This window comes from Talpa occidentalis, unplaced genomic scaffold (genome assembly GCF_014898055.3).
Source record: "Talpa occidentalis isolate TD23 unplaced genomic scaffold, MPIMG_talOcc4v2.1 talOcc4.8, whole genome shotgun sequence".
Classification (NCBI taxonomy): Eukaryota; Metazoa; Chordata; class Mammalia; order Eulipotyphla; family Talpidae; genus Talpa; species Talpa occidentalis.
The window spans coordinates 84,105,537-84,117,953 of record NW_023605194.1 but is presented as its reverse complement, the minus strand read 5'-3'; positions in this window follow the sequence as shown (position 1 = coordinate 84,117,953).

Sequence of the window (12,417 nt, the reverse complement as noted above, 5' to 3'; positions counted from 1 at the left end):
CTTAAATTTTTTATCATTCAACCAATAGGTTATGATCATGAATACTAATTATCAGATATTTCTACTTATTGATTACAAAAATAATTTTTAGATGTCAGTGTTTGAAAAAATTATCTTAATTTAAAAATTATAACATATGATATGAATGTAAACTGAAAGAGTAGAATCATGAATAGAAGACAGTAAAATGTCAAAACTGACAGAACACGCTACATTTGAGATACATCCTAGATAGATTATGTATGAGGTACAACAAAAGACTTGAGAGATAAAATAAAGGTTTCTAAAAGGCAGTAACTTATTACAAAGAAAGCATTGCAGGATGCTCTTACGTAAGAAAATATTAACAAGATTTGAAACTTTCTACCCAAAGAACAACATTCTTCTGTAAAGAGGAATCTGCTCCGTTACTGGAAGCCTGCATTAGACAATCTGCAGATTTCCTAAACTTCATTCCATCACTAAATACTAGTGCTGGAAGGAGATTTAAAGATAATGTTCCATCAAGCATTCACATTTTATAAATCAGAATTATGAAGTCATCTCTAGACTAATTTAGATGAATAATAAAGAATGTAAGTAAAAACTGACTCAGATATCAACCAATATCATCTATTTATTCATCAAAACTCAGATATTATTTGTGGGGAATGGTCTCCCCAAGAATGGTCAAATAGGCTTTTCTCAATAGATCAGAAGAGGTCTTTTCCAGTAAGTGTCATCTTGATAGGAACTAAATGTCAGTGGAGATAATATGAGCCTTGGGAGTCTAGTACCATTACTTAGAGGAAGCAGATTATTTCATGTGAAAAGCAATGAATACTTCAGGAGCCCTCTGTTCTTCGTCCTTTTGCCCAACCAAAGAAGCAATCCCAGCTCCTATTTTATGACCTAGGACAATAATTTGGGGCCTATTCTCCAAGTGCAGGCTTGTCAGTAAAAATGTCTTCTTCACCCAAGACTCTCATCTTTACTCTTAGAATGAAGATGAGGCTCCCCACTAAATATCACATGTCATGTGAAGACTCCCTCTCCTTGATACCTCAGGTCCCTAAATAGAATATATGTGCCAAGTCTGCTCCATTATTCTTAGAATTTACAACCATGTAAATTACCCATAAATATGTCATTAAATTTTGGATTCCCCCCCACCCAACTAGTATGTCTATGTTTATTTGCTCAGCTCTCCAAACTTAGAATATTCCAGATAGGGTGGGGATTTCCAAGACAACCTTATTAACAAGGATTCATTACTACTTAAAAAAATTTTAGGATTCTCTTCTAACTAAACACAGTACCAGGTAAGTATACCAAACACAACATACTATCAAAAACTCATCTTGTTCACTTTACTTGGGATTAAATGTTAATAACAACTTAACACAGAAGTAGATCCTTTCCTTCAAATTTATCTTTGCTGATATTAAATGTGTTATTGAATATACATATTCACATACCAACTGGTCAATTGATTTAATTTTATTTTGTTTAATTTTATTTTATTCATATAATGCTAAAAGACTATAATTTAATTGAATGGTAGTCCTTATAGCAATGAAAATTCAGGTCATTTTACTTTATGAAAGAAATGAAGTAAACTAATAATGTTTATTGGCATTATATCCAAATTTGTTAGTTATAATGCATAGGAATACAAAAATTTTAGTCAGTAAATAAAATTTTAAGTTTAGGTAATTCTGTCTTTGGCTTCTATAATGAAGATATGTGTCATATATTAAGTGAATTAATCTGTTATGCTAATTTTTAAATAGAAATTAATTTTAGATATTTGGTTGAATGATTCTTATAAGAGTTAATTGGAGCTGCCACCAGTTTATTCTTTTGCTCCTCCTTAATCATTATTATGATACATGTATATGCATATGAGTATAAAACATATAAAATGAAAGCTGGAATGACTATGATCGGTTAAAATTAGTAGCATCAAAAGTGAAATTTAGGGCTTCTCTGGTGGCGCAAGGGGTTAAAATGCAAACTATGAAACTAACTGCAGTTGCTGCAGCACAAGTTCGATCCCCAGCCAGGGAATAATCCACATGGCGCAGCAGACCTCTCCTGACTCACCTGCTGCTCCCCTCAGCAATGTACTTCAGTCAATCTGACTGTTCTGTTCCCTACTCTGTCTCTGGTGAATCCTCTCACCCCCACCCCGCACCTCTGGCCTGTACCCCAGCTCTTGTATGCATAAAAATAAAATAAATCTTTAAAAAAAGTGAAATTTAAATCAGAAATTTGGATCACAGAGGTTAATTTTCCTTCTTTCATGTTATAAGGCTGAATTTTTAGCAGAGGCAAAACCAGTTTGTTCAAGTCTCATCAAAAGAAAGAAAATAATAAGGTTCTGATATCAAATGTAAAATTACAATTACACATTTGTAAATTTTTCATGAATATATAAATGTTAAAGCTTTTTTTTTTTTTTTTTTTTTTTTTGTGGGACCCTCGCCGGTGACCGGGGATCGAACTGGCACTGCAGAGGCTGCGGGCAGCCTCACAACCCAGCGCTCAACCACTGCACCACCAGGGAAGGCCCAATTTTTAAAGCTCTTATTATACTACATAAAGCAAAAGAGCACTATAATCATGACATTGGAAAACAATGAATTATACAGAAGAAATAGAAGTTTTGATAGAAATCTGGGGGATAGGGTAAGTGATGAGGTGGGAGAGCAGTGAATTAAACCCTATGAAACTCCCTCAGGTAGGACGGAATTTTGCACAGGTATTAAGCTATATGTAAGTAAATTATCGACAATTATGGGCAATTATTGAATTAGATTATAGGCAATTATTAAATGTTTACATTTTTGTTTTATAACCTCTTAAATGAACAAACTTGACAATTTTACAACTTCAGGTGTTATTATTCTTTCTTCTACACCTTCTAAAATTAAAATGCCTGAGAAACCAATTGGATCTCATGCAATTTTATTGACTTGGTTATTTTAACTCTCACACTTTATCTTTTTCAACCAAGTATAATAGTTTATTGAGATTATCCCAAAATCTATAAACTCTCTCTTTAGAGATGTGTTCCCTTTAATCCTGGCTTACAAACAAAACTATTCCTGGGTGCAAGAAGAAATGCCAATACTTCTATTTTTTGTTCCATGCATGATAGTACATTCAAAAACGCTCTAAAATGAAAATTAAATCAGGATGTTTAGATAAAGGATTAAAATCCATTAATACTATTTTCAGAATTTTAAAAGTAAGATGCAATGTGACTTTAATATGAACATGTATGGGAAGCCAGGAGGTTTTCTCCTTTAGTGGACAAGTCATCAGCACCACCAAGCAATCATGAGGTCATATTTGTGCATTTTTGGAAGCATCTTAAATTTCATGAGCAGAAAATACATGACCGGCAGCTTTGTTTTCCTAGAAATCATCAGGACACTGAAAACTGCTCTAAAAGCACTCCCAGATAAAGCAGAAAATAACATCTATAATTATTGCAAATAGTTGGTGATTTCTATACAAAATATTTTTTTTGTTTCTAGGTAGTTAAGGTGTATTTTGCGTCTTAATATGTGAATATATTATTGATAGCACATATTGAAAATCTTCAGATATTTACAGAATTGAAACACCTTTATCTCAATAAATGCATTTCATCAATTTTAAGTAACTTGAGGAAAATGCCAAATATGCCAGTATGGGGTATGAAAAACATCCTCATATCTCAAAAGTTGCAGACACTTAGTTCTTTTCTTCTTTTTCTTTTTTTTTTTTAAGATTTATTTATTTATTTATACAAGAACCGGGGTACAGGCCAGATGTGCAGGAGGGTGAGAGGATTCACCAGAGGCAGAGCGGGGAACAGAACAGGCAGACTGATGAAATACACTGCTCAGGGGAGAAGCAGGCAAGACAGAAGAGTTCTGCCTGGCCATGTGGGACCCTCGCTGGCCAGCATCGAACCAGCACTGCAGAGGCTGGGAAAGCTTCACAGTGTGGCACTCAACTGCCTGCGCCACCAGGGGAGGCCCCACTTTTTTCTTTTGCTGCTGTATCCCACTATTTTAAACATTGCTCTTTCATTTGCACCCCAAGAAAGACAAAATATTTTAATTTTTTACCGATTTTCCAAATTGCTATTATATTATATAATAGAATTGATGACTTGAATGCCAAAGACCTATCTCAAACCTCAACCATGACGAAAAGACATTTTCTGAAAAAGATTTTCCTAAGCAGATTCATTGTACAATTTAATTTCCTTCAATGAGGTAAAGGCCAGTGTGAGGCTATAAGAAAGTTAATTTGTATGAGGTATGCCCATAGAATATGAAAATAATATAATATTCATAATTCAAGCTTTTAAAACCAACTATAGGGCTAAGAAAAGTAATTATTATAGGAAATGGCTCAATAATTACCAAAAAAAAAAAAAAGCTTTTTCTGAGGTGTCCACTAATGTACTCTCATTCTGAGATCCATGAAGAGACAATAATGCCATGTAATAATAAATTCTAAGAATTAAGACTCCTCTGTATTGTCTCTGTAAGTTCATTGACTTTAAAAATATTTATCAATGCTAAGTTTATCAATTAGTAAAAAAATTTCCATTGCAGGGCCTCCCTGGTGGTGCAGGTGGTTGAGCGTAGGGCTGTGAAGCTGTCCTCAGCCTCTGCAGTGCGAGTTCCATCCCCAGCCGGCTGCAGAGATACCCACATGGCACAGCAGACCTCTCCTGTCTCACCCGCTGCTGGCCTCACCAGTGTGTTTCAGTCAGTCTGCCTGTTCTGCTCCCCACTCTGTCTTTGGTGAATCCTCTCACCCTCCCGCACATCTGACCTGTATCCCAGTTCTTGTATAAAATACAAAATTTTAAAAATTAAAAAAAAATTTCCATTGCAGTTCTACTACTTAAGTAATTCAAAGTCAGCTTTATATTTATGCTGATGATGTCTCTGAGTCTCACCAAACTTTATTACAGTTTTTTTAACCATGGCAACCAACATACATTTCTTTATTGACTGTGTCCCATGTTTAATTGAAAAGGATTAAAATTGCATTCTTATTCACAATAGAGTGGCAGACATCTGTTGCTTTATTTTTTTAATCCCAAAATCACATGTATTTTAATAAAAGTATAAGAATTACAGTCTCTCTCAGGGTCACTCAACTGATTCCTACCCTGTTCCCTTCAAATCAGAATAACTAACAATTCTCTGCCTTTCTTGATAAAGAATCCAATTTTCTCAAACTCTACTGAGCATGTAAAACATGTTTTTTGGAAATTTTATGCAGGGTCCTACAAAATATTAATTCAGAGACATGGTTCTGTTTTTATTGCTGTAATGGCTAAAAAAAGTGCAGTGCAGGGCAAGTCTGCTCCAGGTTTCTTCCTGTGGGTTTAGGTTACAATTATTAAACCTCTTACAAAGACTTTATTGCTTCTCGAAGATTCCTCTCTTCTGGAGCCACCTCCACCCACTTAGCAATGCCCTGGTCGAGTTCAGACCCCTAGTAGTGTGTTGGACTTCGTGCCTAGAGGATAAAAGAGCTAGCCAATTAGCACTTGAGGCAGGGCACATGGCAGTAAGACGTGAGGGAAAGAAACAGGACTGAGAAATTAGGCATGACTCCTTTTTAAAATGGTAAAAAGTATACCCAAAATTGATCAAATACATCAGTTGATTTCAGACTAGTGCAAAGTTCAATAAACATATTGATCTGAATGTCTACTTTGAGGCAGACCAAAGGGGCAATAGACTTTTTTGGGGGGCAGGGTGACAATTTATTCAACTTTAGGTCATTTATTCCCATAGTGAAAATTCTTCTTGCAATGACATTTATGTAAGAGATCTGTTTCATTTTTCAGAGCAAATGTGAAGCAGTACAAAGATATTTAAAAAGTATTTTAAGGCTCTTGAACCTTTGCAAATGCAAAAGAAGACTGCTATTAACAAAAGGTACTTTAATGATCTTATTTATAGACTCACTTTTATCCAAATGTATTACCATACGGTTCTGTTTATTTAAGGACAGATTTAATTTTAAGTTACTTTATCAGATCAAATATCTTCTTCCATTTTTCGAACAATATTAGGCAATGATTAGCACTAGAAATTGATGTTAAATGACATATTTTTATAAGCATTATTTTAACCTAATTTCAACAAGTGTAAGACCGACAGTTGATTATGGCTACATAATTTCTAGTCTTAGAATAAATGGAAATGCAATCTTATACTTGATCCTAGCTTTAAACTCACATTGAGTATTCCCCAGCAGATGTCAGGCTGGACTACTGTCTAACCTAATCACTTTATTATTGCTTTACTGCCAATTTCTACAGGCCTCCAGAAAAGACATTTATTATATTGATATTCTAATTTTCAATTGCCCCCTGCCATGCTTAAGGACTTTAGGAAACAAAACCCTCAAGTCAGGTTGTAATTGGGAATGGAAATACAATGCACTGTAAATAAAGACTAGACACACATCTTTTCAAAAAGTCCAGTGAAACCTGACTGACTTGATTTGTAAGTCATTGGTAAAACATTTGCTTTTCATCTCTCTCTCTCTCTCTCTCTCTCTCTCTCTCTCTCTCTCTCTCTCTCTCTCTCTCTCTCTCTCTCTCTCTCACACACACACACACACACACACATCCATCTGTCTTTTGAAGCAGTGAAATGTCAATTAGAAGCTCCTGTTGGTGTTATGAAGTGAATCTAAACTAGAAAGCACTTGACATTTCCAGAAACATCCGTGGCCACTGTGGTGTGGTGATCAATGCTTAGTAAAAAGTGTCTTATAGGCAATTTGCATGGTCCTCTGCGTTGAACTTCTACTTGATTATTTAAGGTACATTAAAAAAATATTAACATAAGAGATTCTATGACCTCTGAAAACAAATATATAAAAAAGAATAAATTTAGAAAAAAGAATCTTTTATGTAAAGGTCTATGTTTTTTCTAACTTTTATGAACATTATGCTTCATTTTGTGACCAAAACTTTGTCTCTCCCATTAAAGAATCAAACATGGGGAATTAAAGTGTTTTTGTGACTGCTTATAATAATTATATACCATTATTTCACCTGTTTACTTGACAATCTTTCTATAAATCTATGAGATAGTTTAAGCAGGGCAGCAAAAATATGCCGCCCCAAAATATGTCCTTTTTTATTTCATGGGAAGGGCTTCCTAGGATGGGTGGAGTTGATTTCAGTATTTATCTGTAAATATCTGTAAACTTCTCTCTATAAAGACCTCTCCCAGGAAGACCTAATCTCCTTATCTCTTTTCTTTTTCTTTATTTTTTAATTGAGGTAACATTGATTACATTGTTGTTGGTATTTTGGAAGAATAGGATACCCCCCTTTTCAGGTAGTTACCATAATGTTCCAGCCACCAAAGCACCCACAGCCCACCACCATAGTCCACTGCACTCACATCCTTTCCCCTTCCCCTTTGTATGCCTCAGTTCTGTAGTCAGCTTTCAAGCGTTCGTTTTTTAAGTTTGTTGTTATCTGACCCTTTGTTTGGTTTCTCTGTTTTCTATATATAAGTGACATCATTTAATATTCATCTTTCTCCTTCTGACTTATTTCACTTAGCATAATCCTTTCCAGTTCCACTCAAGCTACCGCAAATGGCATGAGTTTATCCTTTTTCATTGCTAAGTAGTATTTCAGTGTGTTTATATACCCCATCTTGAGCCACTCATCTGTTTTGGGGACATATAGGTTTTGGCAGAACTCAAATCTGCCTAACTTTGCTTTCCCCATAAACTGACTTCTCTTTTCTTTCCCAAACTCCCTTGTCTTTGCTAAACTACTGAAGATGGTATCTAAAGTCCCTTAGGTGAGTTATTTGGTCAAGCTGGGTCTCTCTCACACATACAGGAGGTATACATGTTTTCATTAAACATCATTTTGGATTTTTCTCAGATATATAGTCCAATTAAGGGGTGATTTCCTTTGTACCCTGACAAAAATTATTGAAGGGGAACAAAATCTGCTGCCTTAAAATATGCCTTTTTGCCATAGGATTATTTTAGGCTTATTATTAAAAAAATCAAATATGAAAAGGAAAACCAAGCAGAAGTTACCCTTTTGCAAAGAAATTTACATTTAAGGGAAATCTCTAGTTGTAGGTGTGTTAGCCTTCCCTTACAGGAAGTGGAGGATGACCAAATCCCTTGAATTTATCAGTTGAGGAGGTAGCTTAATGGATACTTGATAATCTCCCCTCCCCTCCCACCCCCAACATCTCCTTTAGTCTGTGGATGGAGATGATGGTTAAGGTAGAGACTTGAATAATCTCAGAGAGTTACTCAGTTTTCCTGGGCTAGTCCCACAATGCAGGAGTTGTAAATAATATTAAACACTTATTTATTTTTCTCTTGTTATTTTATCATTTCTTTGTTATATGAGGGTGTTTTAACACTAACTTAGAAAGAAAGAAAATTATTTTTCATCCCCCATGATATGAACACAGCTTGGGAAAACAGAAAAACTAAATGACTTGGAGCTCCCCAGATCCAGGTTTTAGCCTTGAGTTTCACTTACTATACGTGAGATTTATTGGTTAAAAAAAAATGGCTTTAGGGGGCCTCCCTGGTGGCTCAGGGGTTAAGAACTATGAAGGTATCCGCAGCCAGTGCAGCATGAGTTTGATCCCTGGCCATAGTGGTTACCCACATGGTGCAGCAGACCTCTCCTGACTCACCCACTGCTCCCCTCAGCAGTGTATTTCAGTCACTCTGCCTGTTCTGTTCCCCACTCTGTCTCTGGTGAATCCTCTCACCACCACCCCCACCTCTGGCCTGTACCTCAGTTCTTGTATGCATAAATAAATATTTAAAAAACAAAAAAATAGCTAAGAAAAATCACTTGCTCTCTTAATAAGTAGGCTAGGACTGGTCTGGTGGTTCAATGTGTCACCCGTGTGCTAGGTTATGGTTATATTTTATCTTGCATGCATTTGCCATTGAAAAATAGGCCTCCCAAGATGTCTGAAACAGGAATTCCCAAAGAAGTGCCACTTTGGCACATAGATTATTCTGAACTAAATTCCGTGGAGATCTTACACACTCAAGAGAAAAAGTATTATCACTCCCTTAACTACCTAGAAGAATGAAGATTGGAAATATTACCCAGATTTAAAGTTCATGCCAGAAAAAAATAAAATCTTTCTATAAGAAAAAAATCTGCCTATAAGGGAGAGCAAATATCTAATTACACAACATCTGAATTTTGACATGACTTCCCATCCTTTCTCCTTGATGTCTCAGGCTGTTAGAGAATGCATCTCTGTGAAAGGGGGAGGAGCCTCGCAGCACAGGGAACAAGCACCATTTTCCTCACCTCCAGTGCCATGCAGACTACAATTCCCAGCATGCAATGATGAATGGGATGGGGAGCAACCGGGAAGTAGTAAAGTGAATAAATAAATTGCATTGGAACAAGGACAGGGGAGAGAGACTTGCAGAAAAGATACTTGAAGGAGAGACTTAGAGAAGACATATGGGTGAGAGAAACAGGGAGATTTTCCTAAGACTTTTAAGATTTTGGCAGATAATGGCGGTCATTATTTTACCTCATGGTGAATTACATGCTACATTTTGAATTTGGGGTCTCTTATTCTGTGTCAACTCTCTGAGATCTGCCAAACCCCTTTTCTGTGGTTACCTGCCAAAAAAAGCCTTAGACTTGTCACAAGCTTTTGGCCCTCAGCCACCCCACTTTGGGTTGAGCCTGTTTGAGCATTTGCCCACAAGAGGATGGGGAATTTTAAGAGCTTGCTGTTACTTGAAACACTTTCTGTCCCCCAACCGATTAAAAATCTTTCACACTAAGAATCTGTTTTCTTTGCCTTTGTGTTTTCAGATAGCCAAACTCTTAGAACATGCACCCCTTAAAAGTTTGGGGTCGCTGGGTACCCCTTGTTCATGTGATTCCAAAGTTGCTATCTCATTTCCTTAGCGTGTTAGGGTGGTCCTGTACCCCTGGGCCTGCTAGACAACTGGTGGGGCCTCTTGAGCTGAGTACAAACCTTGCTGTTTCTTCCCTCCCCAACAGAACATGGGGACTAGCAGTGCAATATGGACCCAAGTCTCCCCATTACTTCTGGATATCATGCTAGGAGCAGACCCCTGTTCTGAATTCTGCTTCTGATGTCCTTGAACTCTGCTCCTGCATCAGTCGTAGGTGAGGGGGCTGCTAGGGACTTGGGGGTTGCTGGGACTAGGTTGGCATACGGCCACATTGTTGAGGAAGGCTTTAAAAGAGGGAGGAGTTCTTGGATTTGCTCTTTATGTCAGAGCTGTTATGGAAGACAGCCACCCAGTCTGGTGGGAGAGCCCCCACCTCAGCGGCAGCAGACTTCGGCCCCACTCTGCCACCTCTGATAGTGGCAACTTCACCTCTCACCACCCATCAGTAACTAGAGCTTCCCCTTCTCCTCTACTCTGCTAGTTCTCCCTTTCCCTCTACCCTGTTAGAATAATTCTCTCTCTCTCTCTCTCTCTCTCTCTCTCTCTCTCTCCTCTCTCTCCTCTCTCTCCTCTCTCTCTCTCTCTCTCTCTCTCTCTCTCTCTCTCTCTCTCTCTCTCCTTTTTCTTTTTGCTGTACCGAAGAACTTTTGTTTCCACTTGCAATTGCAAGAAGCCAGACCCAGGAGCCAGAACCAGTGACTTGTAACAAGCTCAGCATAAATAACTCCCTGTCGCCCTATATTTTTTTAGAATTTATGGTGATGTAGATTCTTCATATGTATGTAATCAAATTTGTTCTTTCCTCCTGTGAACCTATCTGGTGTTAATTTGATTGATTGACCAGCTCAAGGAAAACCCAGAGGCAGAGAGGAAATATCCTGTCCGCCTCTATGTCTTCATGGTCAAGAGCGAGCAGAGAGGGGAGAAGCAAAAGTGAAGAGCTTTCCCCTGGTGAGCATCACCCTGTTTTCTGGAACAAAACTCTTCCAAAGGACTTCTTTCTGATCACATTGGCCAGAGCTTGTGTTCCATGACCACAGACGGCTGAGAGACACTGGAATTCAATTTTATTATTTTTAAATGGGTGATGATAAAGTGTTAGATATAAAAAGCCTATTACAGTGCCTGACTCATAGTGACACAGACACAGAATAAGTATCAGTTACACAAAGAATGTATAGAACATATATTTGCTCAAAAAAAACAAAACAAAACAAAACAAAACAAAACACCCTGCTAAAACACTGTTACTGCTTTCCAGGTAGTAAAGGTGGTGGGTGGCTCTATTCATGTCTATTTTAGAAGTTCATTTGTGAGTGTTTGAATTAAAAAGAGATTTTTTCCAGTCATATGTTTCATTGGACAACCTATTTAACAGAAAATATGCAACTTCTATTTAACACGTAATTCATTAGTGTCATGTAAGCAGAGTTATGTCCAGGTTGCAAGGAGTTACTGGAAACTGGCTTAAAATGAAACATGTGTAGACTAGAAGAAAGGATGACTCAGCATGTACGTACTAAGGTGCTTCTAAATTTTGTTTATGGGAATATTTTATTTGTGTAATGTTTTCATATATGGCACAAACATATATTAACATGTCTATAACTATTTAAGTAGCAACATTTAGTTTTTTCTTTCTAATATGGGTTCCATTCATCTTAATTTATCTAGTTATTATCTTTTGATTGTCATGAATCAGGATAAATTAAGAGAGTTATACCCAGGGCAGACACATTCTAACAGATCAGGTATGAGTGGACTGAACAATCCATATATGTTTAGTTGTTGGTATCAGATAAAATAGCACCCTCGGATCTGTGGTTGAATCAGCTCTGCATTAAGCCATTCTTGTAGGATCTGACACTAACTCACTAACTTGTACACTGTTTCCCTCAATTGTTTTCTCTGCTTTGGTCTCTAGTTCTTCAGTGACAGATACAGCTTTGCGTCTGTGATTAGTAAGGCATTTGATCCCTTTCTCTGGGCATTGCATACTGGTTATAAGCTGAGAAACTAGAATATAATAAAGTTAACTTTAAATATCTAAACTAAAACTTAATGACTGTATAGATTTACCAAAGGTGCTAACTACCTTTTTATGCATAAATTTTCTAATCTGTAAAATGCAAATAATTATTCCTACTTCACTTAATTGTTTGGAGAACTAAATGAGATAATACATTTATCAAATTAATATTTGCTTAACATTCATTCTGTTCAATACTCATAGAACTTAGTGCAAGGGAGACCTTTCATTTTATCATTAATAAAAGCTTTTTATATTGTCTGACCCACTTCTCACCTTTTGAATTGTCTGTGCTGTGTACTGGTGGAATCTTCATATCCTTTTCCAGCCTTGTCTCAGCACTATGCTCTGCTAAATCCTCCCTGCTTCTGACTGAAAATAGTGCAGTTCTCAGCACATATTCATTACTTTCTAAT